This window comes from Zootoca vivipara, chromosome 7 (genome assembly GCF_963506605.1).
Source record: "Zootoca vivipara chromosome 7, rZooViv1.1, whole genome shotgun sequence".
In the NCBI taxonomy this organism is placed as follows: domain Eukaryota; kingdom Metazoa; phylum Chordata; class Lepidosauria; order Squamata; family Lacertidae; genus Zootoca; species Zootoca vivipara.
Genome location: NC_083282.1, coordinates 50,905,806 through 50,916,155, shown reverse-complemented (window position 1 = coordinate 50,916,155; position 10,350 = coordinate 50,905,806).

Genomic DNA, 10,350 nt, shown 5'->3' with positions numbered 1-10,350 from the left:
TTAGGGTCTAGGCTAACTTTATATGACAAGGGCAATGGGATTGAGAGGGGCTGATGCTTTAAGCACCCTCTAAGCAGCTAGTTGGCCCCAAAACCTGTCCTAAGGCGTATTAGTTTCTACTAAGTGTTTAATATTATTTAAAGGGTTTGTTTTATTTAAAGATGAGGGGGACAACTAGGCTGACAGGTAGTTGTCATAGAAGAATGTTAGATTTGTACAAAAATACAGAAAAGAAAAGAAAAATACAGAAAATACACCGTATGAAAGGATATACAATTCCTTCCTTATGAAAATCAAACTGGTGATTTATTGCAAATCATGAGAAAGAAAGAAAGAAAGAAAGAGAGAGAGAGAGAGAGAGAGAGAGAGAGAGAGAGAAACTCCAGAGATAGTCAACAAGGTGCCCTACAGATGTTATTGGACTACTGCTGTCATCATTCCCTCAACTTTGACAGCTGAGGAACACAGAAGAGAACTTCCAATGTGGACCTCAAAGTTTAGGCAGGTCCATAACAAGACAGTGTTCTTAGAGTATCTTGAGCAGAGGATATTACCATATGCTATCTAGAAACAAAACAGGTTCAAAGGATGGCATCACCTGAGAGAGAACCTTCTTGTTGGTGGTCCCCAGGCTGTGGAATGGCCTCTGCCCCAAGGTGTGTCTTGCACCACCAATGTATACTTTTTGACGATGGGTCACAATGCACTTCATTACCCAGATCTTTGGTTGAGTGTATGTCTTCCCACATTTCTGTACACTGCTATGCACTTCTGCTCTCTGTTGCTGTTTTGTTCTTCTGATATTGGCCGGCTTTGTGGTTTTATCCTATGGTTTTTATTGCTCCTTGTGCTAACTTCAATTGTGATATTTTTGTAACCCACCCTGGTGCCATTTGGTGGAGGGAAAGCTGTAAGTGGAAATAAATAAATTTGATAACACAGGGGGTGTGGTGGGAAGTGCTGAGGGCTGCCAAATGGTTTTGAAGCCCTGATTTGGGGGCAGGTAGGTAGCCGTGTTGGTCTGATGTAGTCGAAACAAAAAATAAAAAAAAATCCTTCCAGTAGCACCTTAGAGACCAACTAAGTTTGTCATGGGTATGAGCTTTCATGTGCATGCACACTTCTTCAGATACTTCTTCAGATGTTTGATTTGGGGCAAACATTGTAATTATTCTGTACCTTTAGAGGAATTTATCTCTGGTAGAAAATCAGATACCAGAATATGTTGGAACCCCAACCTTTTCTCACATACACTCTGCTGCTGCTGCTGCTGCTGCTGTTCGGTTACATGTATATCCCACCTTTCCTCCATTGAGTTCTGGGTGTCTTCATACATGGTTCTTTGCATTCTACCCTCCTAATGACACTGTGGTGTGGGTTAGTCTGAGGGTGAGAATGGCCTAAGATCACCCAACAAGTGTCACAGTCGAATGGGGATTTGAACCTGGATCTACCAGGTTCCAGTCCAACACCTTATCCACCCTAGCTCTCCAGTTTTTGATTTTGTTTGTGCCAAAAACAAGCTGGTTTGTTTATTTGATCGGGGTGGGGGGGGTGGCATGTTCTTCACCTCTGTAGATGAGCTTTCCTCATGACCTACTTCAGCATTTCGCAAAGTGTAGCTGGCAAGGGTCATCTATTTTCTTATTGGGGATCTTCTTTGCACTTTGTAATCTTACGCTTTGCCACTTAGTGTAATACCTTAGCCTAATTTAGCAGAAGTTGAATCTTAGATGGAAGACTATGGAAAGTATGTCAGAGATGGGTCGTGCCATCTGCCATGCTGTAGCTGTTCAAAGGTGCAAAACTTCATTACATCGAATCTGACATTTCTGGTACTATATTAATCATTCGGTTTCACACTGTCCTCACCGGGATTGTACTGTTTAAAAAAAAAAAGAAGGATAGCACTAGAATGTTAAGATTTCCTTTCCTTGGTCTAGTTCATTATTTTTTTTCCTTTTCTTTTCTCTGGGCTCTGGGGTACCCAACCAAGCAGCCTGTGGAGCTTTTCAAGAAAAGACCCTAAGCACCAATCCCTGGAATCAGAAAACAGAAGCCCTACTCCAATCTCTCACACGTGATGGAATTCTGGGGCATGCTTCACTGATTTGCAGGTAGTATTTCCCCCCAATGCAGTCTCAGTCATACGCTCCGAATGAACGTAAGAAGAAAGTTTGCTTTATGTCCCCATACAGGCAGGGTTCCATTTGGTATTCTGGCCATCTCTCTGGAAGCTTGAAGAAGGTCACTAGGTTCTTCTCCTGCCGCTCACCTTCCCTGCACTGACAAAACTCCTCCTCAGGAAGTGAGATGCCAATCCATCACCATGCAGCTTTGCAGGGATTGGAGGGTTTTAGAAGCTCTTTGGCTGTTGCTTCTAATATCCTCTTGACAGGTTGCCAAGAAATGTGCAAGGAGGAAAGTTATTCTATGTGTGCCACACGTCCTCTTTTATCTGCCATATGCATCTATGGAACATGCATCTAAGGAGCAGTTCACACCCTTCAGGTTGGTTACCTTCCCAATTATCCAGAAACCTGTGGCTCAAACTTTCCGTTAGATTGTGCCAAATTTCAAGAAAGCAGGAAACTTAACTCAAATAGTGGTGCAGCAATACTATTCACTATTCAGATGGGCACTCGCACCAATAGATTGGGGAGGGAGAGTAGCATCAAGAAGACAAGAAGCTCCCCAAAACAAGGAAAAGTTTTGAAATCGAGAAATTTATTGGGAAATATAGTGGCCCTGTGTGTCCTGGTGTTTCACCTTCTAAGGGATGGGGGGGGGGAGAAACATGTTTTCAGCTAACTACTGCAAGAAATTCAACAGAATCCTTTTGCCCCCGGTGATTACCAAACATGGATACACCTTAGGCATTCTGGGTTTCCCAATAAACCTCTTCATTTTAAGCATCATTTTGAAGTGTTGTGGAAGTGTCAGCTTCCATTGTGGAAAAATTTGGTGGACTCCAGTAAAAAATGAGTTTCGGTCTCCCCCAAACCTTGAAGTTAAGTATGGGGCTATCTCCATCTCTGCAGCTCCACTGGCACAACAGACTTCTATGTGTGCAATTGAGCATCCTCTTCCTCGCCTGCCTCTTCCACTCACACCCAGGCACCCTCAAAATCAGTACTAGAGAGATATGGAATACTTTAGAGCAGATTTTTGGGGATGATAGGAACTGGAGGTCCCATTGCACCTGCAAAACTACACATAGAGATCATTATATACAATCTACAGAATCTATGGGTTTAGCAATATATTTTGTCTGTGATAGGCTCTGAAATTATCTTCACTAAAATGTCTAGCACAGAGATCTACCCCCATTTGGGGGGGGTTCAGTTCAAAGTTGCTGTACGAAGCCCCAGTTTTTTAGGGGTTAAAAATAAAGCTTGGGGACTTCTGTTGGGGGGGGGGCTAAAGTCAAGGGACAAAGGGGTAAAGTCACTCACAAAAAGATAGCTATGGATGAAAACAGCAGCGCAGAGAAAGAGCCAGTGTGGTGTAGTGGTTAAGAGCAGTAGACTCATAATCTGGGGAACCGGGTTCGTGTCTCCGCTCCTCCACATGCAGCTGCTGGGTGACCTTGGGCTAGTCACACTTCTTTGAAGTCTCCCAGCCCCACTCACCTCACAGAGTGTTTGTTGTGGGGGAGGAAGGGAAAGGAGAATGTTAGGCGCTTTGAGACTCCTTCGGGTAGTGATAAAGTGGGATATAAAATCCAAACTCCTCCTCCTCCTCCTCTTCTTCTTCTTCTTCTTCTTCTTCTTCTTCTTCTTCTTCTTCTTCCGTCTTCCGTCTTCCCTTCCAGAGATCAAACAACAATGGTGGGCAGGGTGGGGAGGAGTCAGTTTTAGCGACGCTAAGGAAAGGGAGCCAGAGACTGACCGCAATCTACCAAAACTTGTGGGGATCTACCAATAGATCACAATCAACCTGTTGGACATCCCTGGTCTAGCACATTCAAGGGTTGAAGACATCCCTGGTCTAGCACAGTGAATGAGGCCTGGTGTTGGCTAGGTGACCAGGCTGTGTGCATGGATAAAAGAAGGCAATGCCCTCATCCCATTGATATTAGGTACCAATGTACCTAATGTATGGATTTACAATCCAATGGAAATTGTCATGTTCCAAATGCAGTCCTTTAATGAGTCCACTGCATCCAGGTACACCTTTGGCAGGCACAAAATCTTAATTGACTGGGCTGGAATGCCTCTGCCTGTTTCACAACCCAGATTTTCAAACCACAATGTTCTTTTTACGATTTCTTTTCCCAGGGTACTGAAAGATATGAGAGGAAAGAAAAAACATGAGATGCTCTATAAAATTCCTAAGTATGTGTTGCAAAGTTAGGATTCCCTAAGTCTCAGGGGCTTCATTTCTACTTGCCACTTCAGTCTACCCCATAAAAGCCTAGTAAATTCACATCTGTGCAATTGAAAAGAAATAAACAGATGTAATTAACCCCAGCGAGCCTTTCCTGGCTCTCTAATTCAGTTTCAGGATTTCAGCCACAAACCGATCACAGTTTAACTCAGAAAAATGGTAGTAGTAGAGAAGCTCGCTTTTTATGTCATCATGTATCCTTTCTGCGTTTCTCGTCATCTGTCATGGGACTTTGGGCCACCAGCTTTTTATAGAAATCCAATTTAGTCTCATAATTTGTCGATGTGGGCTGTCACTGATATATGACATCAGACAATCACAGCCCCCTGCAGATGACTTGCTAATATCCACAGCAGACTGAAAAGCTGAGCCCCAATAAAATAGCTTTTAAAAGAGCTCATCATATGAATGTTTGCCCAAGTCCCGTGGCTTCATGCTGCTACTACTACACAGTAGTGCATATGAAGCCACAGACAGAGATCTTCAATGTTAGATTGCCCTGCAATGGCTTCAGCCAGCTAAAAATGTGTACCCATCAAATGTCCTGGGAAAACCAGGACATCTCAATTTTTTTCTCACAACAGCACAGGGAGGGAAGCTGCAAGCCTCGTGTGAGCAGCGTGCGTGCGCTGGGCGGGCCTCTCGACGGCCCACCAATCCCAGGCGTGCAGGAGGGCGGAGCCGGCCGGCTGCCTCAGGGCCCACAGCAGAAAAGCCTGTGGCACTCCGACGAGCTCTGCTCCGCATGGCAGCGGCTGTTGGCTGGCCTGGCTCTTCAATTCATGGACTCCAAATCTCAGACCTGGACTCTCAGCCTGGCACCCCTGAGAGCCTGGCACCTGGGTGCCCCGCTCTCCTAACACCTGTGGGTAAGCCGGCCCTGTGTATAATGGCTGGGGTGGAAGATGGGGGAGAAGGACCCAAATTGCTACACAGGGCTGGGCAAATCTGTCCATTCTGATTTCTCCTAGTTTCTAGTTTTCCCAGCCTTATATTCGGTTCCCCACCTTTTCGCATCAGTTTACAAATTGCTTTTTAAAAGCCCTCCGTTAAAATTCATCAGCATTTTACTGCAAATTTCATTTTCATATGCAATTTTTTCCTAACAAAGCACATTTTTAATGTTGTTTCAATTAATATATTCATGTGAAATCACACTTTCCCCTAACAGATGCATTTTTGCATACATTGCTTGGCTGGAGAATGGCATTGCAAAATTTGGAGATGTGTGAAATTCAAAGGATGGCTGTGTTTCAGTCCTCGTGTTGTTTCAGGAAGTGTGAATGAGGCAGGTTCACCTTTGAATGCAAACTGAATCTAGCTTTACTGAATGTTGGAGTAGCAAGCAATATTTTCCTACTCTTTGGCTCAGGCTTGGAGTATTTCCTCAGGGACTTCTCTGTCCTTCTGCTCCTAAGCTGATGTAGGGCCACCATGGCCAGCTGTCCCCCACTCAGACACTTGTTCTCCTAACTGGACTTCTCTCCAGCTTTTCTGCTTCCACTCCAACTTTGGGTTCTCAGTTTTGCTTCAAAGGTCCATTAAGGGTGTCTGGGTTTCACTTTGCACATTGTTTTGGAAAGATTAAATAGGCTTGCATTTCAGTGTGGACCAAATCTAATTTCTCCTCTAGCAACTCCAGCCTGCCCTGGTCTCTCCCTGCCATTTTCAATGGAATGGGCAGGTCCTGCTTCCCTCTGTATAGGCAGTGTCCAATGAGAGTTTGATGGAGGCTGATAGGGCTGGGTAGAGTGACATCTCTACCCAGTCCAACACACACACACACACACACACACACACACACACACACATACACAGAGTCTAGTGCAGAGGGACTTCAGCTTAACTCTGTAAGTCATTTTTATGATGATGTTTATTATGGGCATTTTGCTAATATTTCTCTTTTGTGTTTATTTTTACTATGACCTTCTTTTTGCAAACTCCCCAAGTCATATCACTGAGTAAGCTGATCAATAAATTAATGTACCAGCCCCAATATGCATACACAATCCACAGAAAGCAACTGGGCTTGTAATGCAATCCTATGAATCACTTGGGTTCAAATGGGGCTCATTTCCAGGTATGTGTACATAGGGTTGTAGCCTTAAAGACATACAGCTGTGTTGGATCTGTCAGCTGTGACAAAAGGAAGTTGGCAATACTTTTTCTCAAACAAACATAGCCCATGCCTGCAGTAGTTCCTGCAATAAATTGAACTCCAAGGGTTCTAAGGAAGTATGAATCCCGTTATCAGGACTTGCCTTATTGCTACTGTGCAAATACAGTGAGATGTCCCAGTCCTATGCAATTTTAGTTTTCAAGCCTGCAAATAATTTCTCGAAGCAAAAGATAAACATAGTTGGGGGGGTACTTCTAAGATGTGCTGAGCAAATGTGGACTCAATAGAGTAGGTGATCCGCTTAAGAGAAGAGAGGGGAAATATGCCTGGCAGAGATTTTCCCACATACAGTTTTTTAAATGGTGTTGTTAGCCAGCCCTTTGGGAGCCAAAATATGAGGAATGGGATACACACACACACACACACACACACACACACACTTCCTTTTAAGAGACACAACAGTCATCATTCCTTATGGCCCGGAAATCTGAGCGGTTACATCTCAAAGTATAACCATATATTTTCACTACTTTATGGTATATAAAGTTAGTATCATGTGCAAACTGCTTCAGAGGAATGGCCTGCAACATGGAACAGCCTCTCTACAAATGTGAACCCATTTTGTCCCAGAAACTTGAGGCCATATCACCCTCCAACATTTCACAGTTGTAAACAGTAACAGGCATGCAACACCTCAGTTATCCATTTGAAGGATGACTCCCATAGCCCCACCTCCTCCATTATGACACTTCACTGAAGGCTCTTCATGACCTGCTGCTATAGATCATGCAAGGAGAATAAGTAAATCCAAACCGAAACCCTCCAAATTGTCTACTGCTTGCCTTCTCACAGCCTGTTCTCTTTAATTGGAGGCCTTCCTGAAACGAGCAAAGGATCCAAACCTTGTAAGGAGAGCTCACTGTCTAATCTGTGGCATTTGCCAGGTTTCATTGCCCTAATCCAATTCTGTAATCTCTCGTTCCTTTTCCCCTCCCCTCTGCCAGGATGAGAGAGATGGAAAAAGTCAACGTCATGTAGATGAAGGAACTGGATTGTCCCCAAAGCCCTGTGAGCAGTGAGCAAAGGTGGGGGGGAGGTTTTGTAGCAGAGGCTTCCAGGAAAGAACAGAAGGCCAGAGAGTAGGAACAATATCTGCATCACCTGCATGTTCTGATCCTTTAGCCATGGTTTTAAAAGGACAGAGAACTAGGACACCTCTGATAAAGTACAGAAAGATCAGGCCATGGCACTCAAGCAACAGGCTGCACCTGGTGATCTATGGGTACCACATAGGAAGGTTCTGCTTCTTGGGTTGGCATTACAATGTGAGGATTGCATTGCTCTGAATACAGAGGTTCATGAGTAACTATCATGCTAAGAGCCATTAACTGAATCATGCCTCATTGATTTGCCTAATCCTTTAAAAAGATCATCTAAAACTACTGGCCATCATCTGGTGGCAATTGAATCCATATGTTAATTATGTATTATGTGAAGAATCATTTCCTTTTGCTTATCCTGAACCAGCTGTCAATCAATTTCATTTCATTAGATGGTCCCAAGTGCTGCTTTGCTAGCAACAATGTGGGCTGCCTCCAAGGCAAATATTGATTTCAAAGGAAAATGCCACTTCTACTTTGTGTATTCACATTTCCAGCAGGGGAATCCAAAGCAAAACGTCAAAATGCTATCCTTAACTAACCACGGAATCCATGATCTTCTCAACCTCTCTCTATGTGAGTTACAGTCTTTGACTCAACAGTTATGCAATTCTGATTTTTTAGGATCCACTGAACAACTAATTCATTGGAATTCATGCCATACCTAAATGCACAGCACACACAAACACACACTCGCTTACTCCATGGATATTCTGTTGGATAGATAGATAGATAGATAGATAGATAGATAGATAGATAGATAGATAGATAGATAGATCTCTTCTTTGCTAATAGGTCAGATTTCTTATTTGACTCTGCTTCTTCCATTGTGTCTGGTAGATATTGCATTCCAGTGTCTTTCTATGTGCACGATCTTCACTTAAGAGTAATAGATGGATGCTGAAGTCCTTACTTGACATGGATTTAGAGTTATCATCAGGTCAGTAATAGGCAGTCAGCAGCTGAAGACCTTAGCTAAACTCAGGGGAGGGAAATGATACAGGTCAATTGACTGGCTTTCCGGTTCATATTTGAACATGAACTAGGTTCTCCCCAACTTTCTCTTCACAAGTAATAGAGTTGGGAAGTGATATATTTAATCCAAAGCTCATTAGGGTATATCCAGGTGCCTGAAACTGCTGCCTCCCCATATCATTCTAACCCTATACACCTCCTGCCTATAAAAGGGAGAGAGCTACGATCACTTTGAAAAACTGCATGCTGAATGTTCTTGTTAAAACATGCATTTATTTATTATTAAAGCTGGTTGTAAACTGCCTTGGGTACAGACCAGTACAGTATCATTAACAATGGAGCATTCGATAGCATGCTGCAAGAGATTTGAGAAGCACTTTGAGGACAAAATTGCTTGGAACTGTGCCAAATTTAATGCCACAATTAGTTCAGGCTTGTTGGGAGTCTCTGAAGCACTGCCATGGGATCAGTTTCAGTTGCTGCAGCCTGATAATATGGACAAGACACTTGCAGCCTTAAGGCTGAATATGTGGACTCTCAAGCCCTGCCCATCATGGTTGGTAAAAATCTAGTAGGAGCTGGTTGGCTGGCTGGGTCCATGAAGTGGTTAATGCCTCACTGCAGGAGATGGCTGAAAGAGGCAGTGGTAAAGCCCCTCTTGAAAAGGCCCTCCCTAGATCCAAAGGTTGTATAAAATTACCACCCAGTTTCTAATACTGTATTCCCTTCATGGGTAAGATTATCAAGAGGTGGCCAACCAGCTGCATGTATGTTTGGAGGAAGCAAATCATCTAGGTTTCCCATTTCAAAATAGCTTCAGGCCAGTTTTAGCCCTGAAACAGCCTTCGTTGCCCTGATTGATGACCTTCATTGGAAGAGGGACAATGGGAGTACAACTCTTTTGGTTCTTCTTCATCTGTCAGTAGCTTTCAGCACCATTGGCCATGATGTCAGCCTAGAATGACCCAGGGAAGTGGGAGTTGGAGATGTTTTATTACAGTAGCTCTGCTCCTACCTGCAGCATTACTACCAGGAAGTAGCACTAGGAGACAGTTGCAAAGCTTCATGGCTTTTGGGCAGTGGGGTCCATTCTGTCTCCTATGCTGTTCTACAGTATATGAAGCCATTGGGAGCAATCATCCGGGGGGGGGGGGTGTGGCACAGTGTCATCAGTCTCTCTCTCTCTCTCTCTCTCTCCCTCTCTTCCATATGAATCAGGAGAGGCTGTGCAGTCCCTAGAAACCTCCTTCATGGAAAACATCCTCGGAAGCTTCCATGAAACAATATAGTATACATAAGTATACATAATATACTTATACATAATGGGACCCAGGTGGCGCTGTGGTTAAACCACTGAGCCTAGGGCTTGCTGATCAGAAGGTCGGCAGTTCGAATCCCTGTGACGGGGTGAGCTCCCGTTGCTTGGTCCCAGCTCCTGCCAACCTAGCAGTTCGAAAGCACATCAAAATGCAAGTAGATAAATAGGAACCGCTACAGCGGGAAGGTAAACGGCGTTTCCATGTGCTGCTCTGGTTTGCCAGAAGCGGCTTTGTCATGCTGGCCACATGACCTGGAAGCTATACGCCGGCTCCCTCGGCCAATAATGCGAGATGAGCGCGCAACCCCAGAGTCGGTCACGACTGGACCTAATGGTCAGGGGTCCCTTTACCTTTACCTTTTTAAGTATACATAATAGTATACATATAG